Source organism: Ornithodoros turicata, chromosome 7 (genome assembly GCF_037126465.1).
Source record: "Ornithodoros turicata isolate Travis chromosome 7, ASM3712646v1, whole genome shotgun sequence".
Lineage (NCBI taxonomy): Eukaryota > Metazoa > Arthropoda > Arachnida > Ixodida > Argasidae > Ornithodoros > Ornithodoros turicata.
In genome coordinates this window covers 12,006,350-12,017,035 of record NC_088207.1, presented here as the reverse complement: position 1 = coordinate 12,017,035, position 10,686 = coordinate 12,006,350, and the positions used below count along the sequence as shown (strand labels likewise).

General features: G+C 45.8%; 1 protein-coding gene across 1 annotated transcript in view; it reads left to right on the top strand.

Annotated features, from left to right (window-relative positions):
• The first annotated feature begins 584 nt into the window (after positions 1–584).
• Positions 585–10,686, top strand: part of LOC135400460 (uncharacterized) — a 73,720-nt gene continuing 63,618 nt past the window's right edge. Inside the window, exons 1-2 of the mRNA XM_064632293.1 lie at positions 585–617; positions 2,780–2,821. The gene's annotated coding sequence lies outside the window, so the exon portion shown is untranslated. The remainder of the gene's footprint in view (positions 618–2,779; positions 2,822–10,686) is intronic.

Here is a 10,686-nt window from a genome sequence, read left to right as displayed (position 1 = left end):
GTGTCCAGCGATATGCTACCACAACAGGGAATGAACATGACTTGTACTCAATAATATGAACGATACTTCAGATTTGGTGGCAGATTAAACGAAGAACATACTTACTACACGCTAAGAAAAAAAAGGGGTAATCTTACTGCTGTTTTGGGGACTAAATACATTGCCGCAAAAAATAGTCCCTTTCGGGAGTAAATGCACTGGAGTAAATGAATGTCACAGAGTGGAGACTGCGTTTCATGCTTTGTTCTAATGGTTCCAGGTACATAATTCATGTGCATGCATGAAAATACTTTGAATCAAACCGTCAACCGTGATATGGCGAGCGATATAAAATCTTGTGATATGCATAGGGAACAATTTGCGAAGAAAGAAGCGCTAACTGTTGCTTTACACTGTGTGAGTAGTAAATTTCTAAGTTGGCTGAGTTATACAGCCTTATGCCATCAAGTTCAAGAATATCACATATGTACGTATACTGGGGGCGTAGGTTAAATGGTAAAAGATGTTTAGTGCTAGTATACAAATACACAAATGTTTCTGTTTATGTGCATGAGCATTACACAATTTATCCTCGTCTGCAGGTAACGGAGTGTCCCCTGACATGTTATCACCTCACGGTAAGAACTTCAATTGCAAACAACCTTAAGCCGTTTCACACTATTGCATTCCAATGCGTGCGTATGCGTTGACATACTTCTTCTACCTGGAACTCGGGCTATGATATACATCTCCCTGCGTTCTGTTGGGCAACGCACAGTTTAGTTACCACGGCAGCCCGTACACACACGCATTGGAACGCAATTGTGTGAACCAGGCTTTATGGACGAAACTCCAACTGTTCCAACTACGTTTGACAATAAAGTTCGGTGAATGAGGTCAGAACACAAAGCTGTGTGCATAGTTCCGGAGAGTTGCCTCACTTCCCTTCGAAATATAGTCCCCATCCATGGCAGTGCACTGTTGAGAACAACTATGCAACTCCTGGAAACTGCTGGCGAGGTCATCTTTTCGGATGGAGCTCTGCACCATCGCAACAGTGTGCTGAATGTCAGATACGTCAACAAAACTGTAATCTAAATTTTGAGGCGTGTCTCAGTCGTGGACATACGGTGGAGCCACATCTGGTGAGTAGGGGGTTGCGCAAGCGATATTACTCTTTTTTGCCCACATCTGCTGCACAATTATGGCTGCATGGAGTTGGCATTATCGTGGAGAAAGACCCACGCGCCTCTCTCTACGTATTGAGGGCGTACTCAACGCTGTTCCCCTTTCTTGAAAAGATTTAAAACGTTCATGCACCCAGGGGCGGTGCAACGTCCCGAATTCAGAGGGAGCCCAGATCTCAACCGGCACCCCCTTCCGTCCCTCACCGCCACCACCAATTGATGCCGGGCCCCGAAAAATGTAAAGAAAAAGGGTTTATGGAATTTTCTTCGCGTGCGGCGCCTCAGATAACACTTTGGCACCTCACGTTCATGGGAATTTTTAGCCTCCTTCACAAGTTCACGGAGTCTATACTAACCCATGTAACCACCTTCTGCCGCCCCTGCATACACGCAGTTCTAGGACGTGTCGTCAACCCGGTGCACTTACTTCAGTATCGAATACTTCAGTATGGAAGTAAGAACAAAAATGTTGGGCACGAGTTAGGTAAGAATTTGCATGACCCCTATACTACTGCAGACCATACCAACGGTAGCGCATTGAACGTACAGAAATATCAAATCAAAAACATACCTATAGGGAGGGCATGTACATGACGGAATTCTCTGGAAGTAAGAACAAAAATATCGAGCGCGAGTTATGTAAGAATTTGCATGATCCCTATACTACTGTAGACCATATCACCATTGGCGCATAAAACATACGGGAATGCCGTTATACACACATAGTATTGTAGTGGCGCTGGTGGGTTGGGTTGCGGACACTGAAGACGATGCGCGAGAGCTCGGCCTGGATCATTCTTCTGGCTGATTCGTCTGGAGACATAGGCTCCAACATGTATTGTCTTGTCCCTAGCTACTCGTATTAAATCGTTGTTATTCCCACGCATACCGACTATCTCAAGTATCAGAGCAACAGCGACACTGGAAGACCGGAAGAACATCACCTCATTTGTAGCCAAGGCACCACAGGCGAAGGATTTACATTTACCTTACCCAAAAAGACAGAAAAAGAAGTGCTGTTGTTGTACGTATGTCACTGCTTCAATGTGCTGCTTTAACACTGTTTTAATACTGTGAACGAAGGACACATTATTTGTGTCTGAAACACAAGAGCTGAATCAATTATCTGGCCTAAATCAGCCATCTTGATTTGAAAGCATTTCGACCAGTCTAGGCTGCGGAGATGCACGGACAGACCGCAATGTGGCTCCCTGCTGTGTGGTGGTAACTTGAGCTGTTACGCCCTTTTCGATCTTAAGCATCAGAGCGCATGTCTGCTAAGGTGGTAACGACCAGAGTTACCACCTTTTTGCACCCTTTTTTCTGATTGTGCATACTTCCTTGTGGGTCTTCCTGTGGGTCCTGGTAGTTGGAACTTTCCTTCACTCTGCCGCAACAATCGATTTCCAGAGAACGGATGTTGGATGTTGCACGGTACCGTAGCACCATGCAAACTGCTACGCTTGTTACACTGGATATATTGAGCAGATGTAGACGATTATGGTCGACAGAACATTTGATATGCAATGGTAATCTTAATGTAATGGTAATGTAATGGTAATGATAATAATAGCTGCATCAGCAACTAATTTCCCCCTTCACGATTATTGCAGATACTACGACGTCGCCTGAGATTCTATCACCGGTGGAATTAAGTACGTATAAAAAAAAAGTGAATATTACACAGTTCTAGCTGTACGTTTCACTGTCACTTGCCTCCCGCAGCCAGAGCGAGTTAGGATGACTGTGAATAAGTAGAGGTTTCAGTGAGAGTCTCGCACACAGAAACAGAAATGATATTGTTCTCAGGAAGATACTGAAGCATGCACATGGTTATTTGTTTGTTTGTTTTTCAGCTACAATGGAATTTTTATTGGGTTGCTTCGTCACAGTATACGTTTACACTACAAAGTGACGTCACCTGATTTCCTTCCCGTCATTTCTCTTCAGCAGACGGGGAACAGCAGACGGGGAGCTAAAAGCTGATTCGTTCGCATCTATCCTCTTGGACTCCGCCTCGCGATGTAGGGTAAGGTGGGGCATGATGAGACAGAAATTTGCAATTGCACAGGAAATTTTTATTCTTCTCACAAAAAAAAAAACTGGCCATAGGCACATTTCAGGGGTCCAGAGCTTCTGACCTGTAAATGCAGAACGGACGCGGCCGGTCTAATGTAAGAACGGAACAATAAATTTATTCAAAAATGCAGATTGCCTCATCTTGCCCCAATCTTCGGGGCGAGACGAGACATCGCGTGGCCAAGATGAGACACGCCGTTGTAATGAACTATACAAATTAGATTTTGCACAAACTAAAGCCCGTAGGCCCCTGCACAACCTCCTTGAGCCCACCGCTCACATGATGTGCAATAAAACCACATAGAATCCGGTACCATTTTGCTCCACCGTTCGTTGCAAACAAGGCACTGCCAACCCGATGTGTCAGTGGCCGCCCGCTTCTGCGTGCGCTTCAGCTTTGCTGGAAATATCCTAGGAACAGTTAGCGTAGCTAGACCTCCAAAGTAGGTGGAGGGGGAGGGCTCGATACAGACACCCACTGTCCCATCTCCGCTGATCCTGGGTACGCCCACACACTCCTCCTTGTGCACAAGGCGAGATGAGAGATGAAAGTACGAATATTTAAACGTTCAATAATGCGTAATGGGGTGTCATGAGCTCTGACGTTTCAAAAGTATTCAAGTATGCTGCTTAGATATACAGTCATGTCTCGCTTATCCGGAGTTCAGATATCCGGAAAACTCGTTATCCTGACTACATTACCGGGAAAGAGCCTGCTACCATTGGATTTTGTCTTGGTTATTCGGAATTCGTTATCCGTATCCGGACAGCAAATACGGGGAACGATCTTCCAGGACGTAGGTCATTCTGATTCGTTTATACGGAAAATCGTGAACGTCCTCAGCAAGTGGCATGTACTGTGTTCGCATTATTCCGGGAAAGAGTCACATATCACCGGGGCATTCTGTATGTTTGATTCCCCTTTCTTCAGAGGCCACTACCTCTTGGTGTGTGCAGGCACACGGGAGAGATTGTGTAGACGATAAGCGCTACAGGTGCCCGGTATCCACTGGGCGCAAAAAATCAACATGTGAACGTCAATGTCCAGGCCGTCCGATAGCCTCGCTTATCTTTTGGCCCATGCCAAATACATTTGCAAAAAGGCAAATGTGCGCGGCACCAACTTTCTAAGACATTACCCTTCTTTGAACAGCAGGGTGGGTCAGCGAGTGCCGTGGCTGTGACCAAATTTCTGTTGTACGCATGCCTACTAATTTCAAGCAGCTCACTTCGCACGAATTTTTGAAGTAACAATCTTTTCCTTGTTTCCTTTCCTTTAGCTATAAAGAGGTGTCCCAAATTTTTTCGGGTTTCTCCGGAAGTTTGCTTGGTCCGCTTCGTTATACGGACGAAAAGAACGACTCCCGAGGTGTTCCGATAATCGAGACATGACTGTATATCAGTAACTGCAAGCACTTTTCGCGATCGTCATGCTTGACCTCCCACCCCAAATATATTATTTTTTCTGCTCGGATTTACACGATTTTTGTGTGGGTCGGCCTGCAGCAGGTGGGGGCGCTCGAGTCCTCCCTAGTCCTCCGTGGCTACGCCAATGCCTAGGAACCAAGAAAATTTGCTGGACAATCATAACATATGTAAAAAAGAAATCAATCTCTGAGGGACAAGCATAGAGCCACCTACAATTGATCTATCCGTTTCTAAATTACTTTAAATAAATTACATTAAGTTGTCGAGTCGTGCCCATATTTTGCATATATCCAGATGAATGAATAAAGAAATAGAATGTAGACTTATGTGGACTTGTGGGATGTTTACATTCCAATGTGCTGCACGCCTTACGCTTTTTTATAGTATCTAGCCGACTCTTCAGCAGGCTCCACGGTTTTCTACGAGCCGGACTGTTGCTGTCCACACATCCCACGGCCAAAACCCTAAACATCCGGTTCACGAAGGCGTACCCCAAGGAAGCATTCTGAGTCCTACACTCCTCATTGTGGTAATGGCAGGCATAAAATCGATAATTCCTCATAAATTAGCATTCTCTGTGCATGCTGATGACATTGCCCTTTGGACAGTAGGAAAGTCACGACCAGCCGTTTGCAGCTAGCCTTAAATAATGTCTATCTATACCTCACGCGACATGGGATGGACCTTTAGCCGGAAAAGTGCGTCGAGCTAACTTCCAGCCACGAGGCAATGGAAAATTTCCCTCTTTTGGGTTGGTGCAAGCAAGCTCGAGTCCGTACGTTCCCGTCGCTTCCTTGGTGTGGTTATGGACTGGGCTGGGATCGCCATATCAAAGGTCAGCTCCGGAGATACCTTGACTTCTTGAAACTGTAACAATATTCTGGAAGCCCATATCGAACTGTGTCTGAAAGCACCCTTCATTTCCACAAAATAGCCCCATATTTTAAATAATCGTAAATTAACCATTTCGAAACAGACATGGGGGCCGCCATTTTTATGACGGCAGCTGTTCACGCGGTCTATATCGCCGACGTAAGTGATATCAGTGTTCTTCAAGACTTCCCTCCCTCTCTACGGAGCATACGGGAATGTAAACAGGCGATGGTGGCAGGGAGCGTCTGCTCGATCGACGTAGGCTTCTTGATCGCATTGTTTTTTTAATATTTGGGATGATCTGCCAATGCTAAAACACGCTGTTGATACCACTTGTGCAGTTCGGATTCGTGCAACTATGCTGTCGCGTTCCGGCCAGCGGCAGACTGGCTCAGAACGCAATGAACGTCACGTATATTGTCAACGGAACTGTGCTACGCCTACATACGAAAGATATTTTTATTCGCATTGTAGGTGTCTTTGATAAAGTAAGTCAATTCATCGCTTAATTGAAGACTTCACTCACTTATAGTTACGGCTCACCACTGCTGCATCACTTGCGCATATCTTTCTCACTCTCGAATGCCTGGCGTTTGACGTTACAGGAGCAGTAATCGCATTTCTTGGCATTATAACCGGGTGAACGAGTTGTGTTTGGCAACGCCATGTTATCGTATACACACTGCAGGTACTACGTACGTAAGAATTAGGCTGGAATGACAACCTTAGTGTAGATTCGCGATGAACGTATTTGCCGAAATTTTACACTGTCGAGAGAGCAAGCACCAGATACAAGAACAAGATACTTACATGAGGGCATACGTGGCTTATGAGGGCTGAACAGAAAAAGAAAGGAAGGAAAAAATAAACAATACAAAAATACACTGCACAGTACAAGGACACCATGCAAGTGTAATTATCAGGGATATCTTGCACCTTATTTCGGCTGGTTTACTAGTGCAGTGCAGCCATGAGCCATCACATTAATCAACCACAAAAAAAGAGAAAAGAAATGAAGATGAGTTGCTTCCATATGTGAAAGACACCAGTATTACATCTGGATCTGCATGCTGGTTTCAGGAGCCGATTTACTTCTTGAATCAATGCACATCTCCACACATTCCACAGATACTGTAATTTTACACGTAACACTGAATAGACCATAATTTTATTGAATACACAGAGATCATAAAACTATCTGACTCCCCCCATAATCCCTCGCAACAGGTAAACAAGCACACTGCAAGATGGACAGAACACAGGTGTCAGTTCAGGTGTTCTGTGGTAAGTCTTAGGTGCAGAATCAGGTCATTCCCCACAAACCAGTGAAAGGGGTTGCAACACCACCATCCCACACGAACATAAAAGCTTCTTCGTGCCAATGTGTGTTTTACAAACCAAGGTTGGAATAGAGCATAGAGAATGGGCACCTTGAATAGCAAAACTCAAGCAGCTCTGACGTCACAGACCTCAGGGCTATCAGTGGAATTGGCTGTATTTCTGAGGTCTTTGACATTTGTGCGTTAGTCAGTCATCTGTTCGAGAGCTTTTATCTCACGAAGTATGACACATGAAAAAAAAAAAAAAACAGATTGATCAGCATTATGGAGCGCAATGCATGATGCACCCATGATGTAACAAACCACGTCTATGAAAGCGTCCCAACCCTGGCACTTCATGGAACATGGAGTACCATTTACTGTGTGCTCCAAAATCTTGTGTTTGTTTCCCCATCCCCTACGCTTCTACAGAAGCCACCGATTAATGGCGAATGAAATGCCAAAAACTAAAAATCCTACGTATGCGACTGTTTGTACATGTTCGCCGAAGCCCTTCTGCTGTCGACTTGCATTAAATGCCTTGCAGAGTTGTTAGCGTTTACTCATTCACTGTAACTCTTGCGGTGAGCCCCCCTTGTGTAGTCTCTTCCTTCTGTTGGGGGGCTCATGAACAGCTATCGTCCACACAGATCGAGCAGAGCACCAGAAAGCCCCTGGACATAACCTGACATGAAAATTAGCATTATTAGAATTCCTAAAACAGACAGAACAGGCTTGTGCAGTAAAGAAGCAATGCAATTCTCTGTTTCAGTAGGTTTCTCACACACATTCCTTTTGTGTAGATACAATATGTGGCACACAGATAAGGTGGAAGTGATACATGACCTACTTACCATGACATACTTTGATACGTGACCGAGTAACAGCACTGAGACAAGGAAACTTTTAGTGCACACAATGGCGGGATGTCCTTCAGATGGGGAAGTACACCCACTATCCCCTACAACACTTCGAATGTTCCAGTTCCTGTAAGTGAGGAATGCAGGACAGTTGCTTAGTAATCGCTGCTAGCTTGAAATACTGTAAATCACCTTCGTGGGGCCAAAGCAGCTTCCCAATGTCTTGATGTGCACATCTTGCATGGTGACTTTGATGCTCATAAATATGTGAAGCAACGTTATGATCCAAATATCCATGACATGCCAGAGTATCATGAGCCATTTTACCGGAAACAGGTTGCCATTATCATTGCTTGTCCACGTGTGCACACATGTACATGTTCACGATACTGTGGCACCATTATTGTAGCACCAGTCTTTGCTTCACCAGTGCTGCTGTATGTACCTCTTTCCTGGGGCCTGAGAAAGGAGAAGCAGAAATTATAATGATACCTGTTAAGGCTAATATTGTTAGGAAAAGTGCAAAAAAGCATCTACATATTTAAGAGCTACAAAATGTGATCAACAATGTTGACAGCGTAGCTTGCCCCCAGCTATACCCCTTCTAATAGGAAATATGTTGTCAACCAATGGACAGCATACATATGTGTTATGACTATGTGCTACAAAGCAAATGTGGCCCTCTTGCAATGTGCCATGTGTCAAAACGATGATTCACAGGTAGATGAGCCTTTCTCATGACTTCACCTATTTCTGCTAATCTGTGACGAGCATGCTGATGGTCATCCCTTACTGGTCAAGGTACTCAGTTGCTGGAGTCAACTTCATTAGTATAGAATGGAATTTCTGGCACGTAATAACTTTACATTACAACTTGAATACACGGCACTCACAGACACAGCCCGGCTTTTAAAGAGGAACAACAATATGCTTCCATGTATGCAGGATATGGTGTGGTTCCATGGTTGGGAAAAGGCTGAATGTGATCACAGAGAAGTCCAGACAGACACAGAGTGTCTCAAAACAGGAACTCCTAAGTTGTTGCTGATTTCAGCTGCTGTGACTGTTTTGTCTTCCCTGTGCCCAAGCTCAGACTTCTCCAAACTCATGTAATTTCTCAACCAGCTTCTCTGAGAAACTGCGTAGTTTTACATACAACCGCGGATTATAGGGTTTAGCAGTCCCATATTTGTCGTTCACATGTTTACATTGTGTGCAAGCCACAGTGCAAGTTCGTGCGGACACTTACCCGCAACTTTGGTTCTTTGTTGTCGTCGAACGAGGCAGGTGCCGCATCCCTTTCCAGCGACTTTTACAGTTCAAATCGGCCGTCAAGTGAACGACCTCGTAACATTCTGATGCAAAATGCTTCGTGCACACACGACAGTTGCCTTGATAAGTTCAGAGCACTCAACTACTGGTTTCGTACCACTCAATCACGCACAATATCAACTGGGAACCTGGCACGAAACATCTTTCTTAGTAGCGTACCTGCTCGTACTGCGAGAAGCACGGCATTCTCACAATTCACTCACGCTGCACCTCTCACAAAGTGACAACTTAGATGAGGTTGTGTGTACTGACTAGCCGGAGTAAAAAGATGATCAAATTAAGACGCGGAGAAAGGTGCCCATACGTACACGACTCTCGATTTCGCTTTCAGCCTGACGAGTTGTGATTGCTGGCGATTGCGAAACTGCGAGCCAGCAAACAAGCCAAGAGGAGCCAAAGCGAAAGCTGAGCGTGACGTCAGCTGTTCAAGCGGACGATCGGACGGCAAACCAGAAAACAGATTTCGCAGTAAATACAGGGTATTCGCCGAAACTATTTTGGAAGTACATTCAGTAGGCATCAACCTTTGTGCCTGCGAGTTTTTGTTGTAATCCGTGGCAGTGAGTTTCCTCCGGAGCTGACCTTTAAGCACCTTGAAACCAAAGTGCGGCGATGGCTTCCTGCAATTCAACATTTTTCTGGATTGGGCTGGGGATCAACGCTCCCTTCTATCCGTTCAGCGGCTTTGGTGAGAGCGACTGTGCTTTACAGCCTTCCAATCTTGCACACGATTTCCACAACGTCGTAAAATACCCTTCGGACACTGTTTCGCTGACCTTCCTGACGCTGACGGACATTCGCCGCTGCCTTGGCGTTCCAAGGATGGCTGAAATACAAGTCCTGGCTGAAGCTGGTGTACTACCGCCGGAGGTTCTGCATGAGCGTGAAACAGATCGACATTTTCTACGTTTGCGTACGCACATTCGCCGTGAACCACTCATCAGGAAAATTCGATACCGTCCTGAAAGTGATTTCCATCGTGCAGCGCAGAGGACACGCCAGGGTCTCGCTGGCTTCATAGCTAAGGACGTCACCACGCCAGACCCCCTCTGGTCTCTACCTGTGCCACCCACCTTCGTACGCATTCCGGGCCTCCAGGAACGAAGAGATAAGGTCCCTGCTCAAGCCCCTCGAGCGCATTTTTATGCTCTGGTAGACGCGAAGATTTCTACCTCTGCCGCAGCATATCCCAATGACATCTCTCGAAGTGGCAAGTCCGCATCAGAATTCGTCATTCCGTCCGAAGGCGTTGTGCAAGGATGTCACCTTTCGCATCGAACCTCATCCGCAGCTGTGTAACTCTATGCCACACTTTTCTTTCTGCGGCACATCGTTTTCTGCAGCACTGCAGGGAGTGGGTCTTGTTAACTGACTCAATATCTGCGCTGCAAGCAATTGAAAATCATGACATCCGAGGCTCATCCGCACCATTGGTCTTTGATGTCTCAATGGCTTACAACCTTGTCTACGAAGCAGGACACGGGCTTATCCTACAATGCGTTCCAGCCCAGTGCGGTGTCGAAGGGAACGAACAGTTACGACAGCGCCGCAGAAGCAGCTCTCTCGTCTTGGAGACGGACGCGTATTGTGCTGCCCAGAGGAGATGGTCGCTCCGTACTCGCGCCTACG